General features: G+C 36.6%; 1 non-coding gene across 1 annotated transcript; it reads right to left on the reverse strand.

Moving 5' to 3' along the window:
* Positions 1-369: 369 nt before the first annotated feature.
* Positions 370-475, reverse strand: LOC130834258 (U6 spliceosomal RNA). The gene has a single exon (XR_009048641.1). It is a non-coding gene; the product is annotated as a U6 spliceosomal RNA (small nuclear RNA).
* Positions 476-2,352: the final 1,877 nt, after the last annotated feature.

Genomic DNA, 2,352 nt, shown 5'->3' on the forward strand with positions numbered 1-2,352 from the left:
CTACTTCCTTTTCCATGTAGGGGAAGTTTTCAACTCTAATCTCTTCAAATATTTTCTTAGACCATTTCTTTTTTTCTTCTTTCTGTGGGACACCTATAATTTGAATGCTGTTGTGCTTAATGCTATCCCTGAGGTCTTTGAGATTGTCCTCCATTGTTTTCATTCTTTTTCCTTTATTCTGGTCCATGACAGTTATTTCCACCATTCTATCTTCCAGCTCACTTACTTGTTCTTCTGCCTCAGTTATTCTGCTATTGATTCCATCTTGAGTATTTTTACCTTCAGTTATTGTGTTGTTCATTATTGTTTGTTTGATCTTTAGTTCTTCTAGGTCCTTGTTAAATGTTTCTTGTATTTTCTCCATTGTGTAAAAATATGGAATGCTTCATGAGTTTGCATGTCATCCTTGTGCAGGGGCCATGCTAATCTTCTCTGTATCTTTCCAATTTACTATATGTGCTGCTGAAGCAAGCACTGTTTTTCTATTTAATGAGCAATTTAGCCACTCAAAATGGTTGAAAAGCTGTACAAGTAAATATCACCTCAGTTCACACCCTGTTCAATGAGGCCCAGGTCTACTTTATTTACTTATTTATTTTCTTATTTATATTTAAAGTGTACAATTAGATATTTTTTCTTATTAGTAATGTATATATGGCAATCCCAATCTCCCAATGCATTCCCTCCCAATCATGCCACACCCAGATCTACTTTAGCCCATGTAAGTCACAGAGAATAATTCCAAGTCCTTTTTGAAAATCATGTGGGACTGAGGATAACAAACTAAAAGTCTCAAAACTTTTGTCTGACACTGATGAAACTATTAGGGCTTCCTGGTTTAATGACACAAGCAGTTTAGGGTAAAAATAGTTTCAGGATTAGGCAATATTACTGCCTTTTGGCATCTTCTCTATTTCCTTATTTGTTAAATAGTTATGAGATGATGATCTAGCATCATCTATGACAGGTTTCCAAATTTTCTTACATATTAGAATCACCTGGAGAGATTTAAAAAATCCTCATGACCAGGTCACACTCATACCAGTTAATCAGAGTATCTGGGAGTAATCAGAGTATCTGGGGGGTAATCAGAAGCCAGGCATCAGTATTTTCAGATGGATCCCTAGATTATCCTATTGTGTAGTAAACTTTGGGAACCACTGTTCTATGACCTTGGATTACCTGCTAAAATGTAGAATCTCAAAAGACTTTCAGTAGACCTGGGGTGGGCCTTAGAATCAGCATTCTTAATAGGCAAGCACCACTGGTGATTTTGAGGTCGGTGGACTTTCATCATATTGAGAAAAACTGCCTTGGTAAGCATGTGAGATTTGCCCCATTAATTAGTTTGATGTCAGGCTAAATTGAACAAGATGCAAACAGCTAAAGAAGAGATTAAAGAAGACTCTCTAGGACAATGTGAGCCAAGGCCAAAGATCACAGTGGCTGGCCGATTTGCTCAAGTGAGATACCTCTGGTTGCCAAGATGACATGAGGAGGCTGGAGTTATTTCTTACCAAAATACTCTCCTTTAGTATTTCCTCTACAAAATGCACACCTACTTTGGTACTTGGCTTTAAAGTCAGCTATTTTTTGACACTGCGTGTGGTAATGGGAAGAGGAAGTTTTCTTTCATAAGAGCTCTGTTTTGAATGTCTCCTTTTGAGCCAGTGTCTGTGGTATCCAAATAGGCAACACAACATGAACAAAGTCTCCTACTATTTTGTAAGCCCCACTCTGTAAATGTTCCCCAGGAATCTCCAAAAAGTGGAGGGTTCAGGTCACAGGCATAGGATCAGTTCCAACTTCATCATATATTTTTTTAAAGGGTTTTTTTTTAAAAATTATGTGTAACATAAGCAAAATTATTTAAATTAATAAATTTTTAAGGAAATTCACGTTCTGATTCTTTCCATTACCGATTACCTTAGTTCCTCCAAAGTCATAATCTTCAAAATAAGATAGCCTTTTCAAAAAGAAGTTTTGCTCAATCCACAGCTGTCATGTGAGTCAGCCTTGCCACAATTATTTTAGTTAGGCTTCTTTGATCTCCAGTGGAATATGAACACACTTCAAAATTCCCCACCTGTAATCTTTAGGATCCAATTTCCTCAAGTAATTTACTTTAGGACCATGTTTAAGGTCAGGAGATGAATCTGTCTAGTTCTGAATTTGACACCCTCCATGTTAAGTTCAAATCATACTCACTCCTAAGCCATCACAACCTAGAACAGTACAGATCGTTGGGATATGCCAATACCTTTTTTTCCAATAAATTTATTTATTTATTTATTTAATTAGCTGTGTTGGGTCTTTTTTGCTGTGCATGGGCTTTCTTTAGTTGTGGTAAGT

The sequence above is a fragment of the Hippopotamus amphibius genome, chromosome 12 (assembly GCF_030028045.1).
Source record: "Hippopotamus amphibius kiboko isolate mHipAmp2 chromosome 12, mHipAmp2.hap2, whole genome shotgun sequence".
Lineage (NCBI taxonomy): Eukaryota > Metazoa > Chordata > Mammalia > Artiodactyla > Hippopotamidae > Hippopotamus > Hippopotamus amphibius.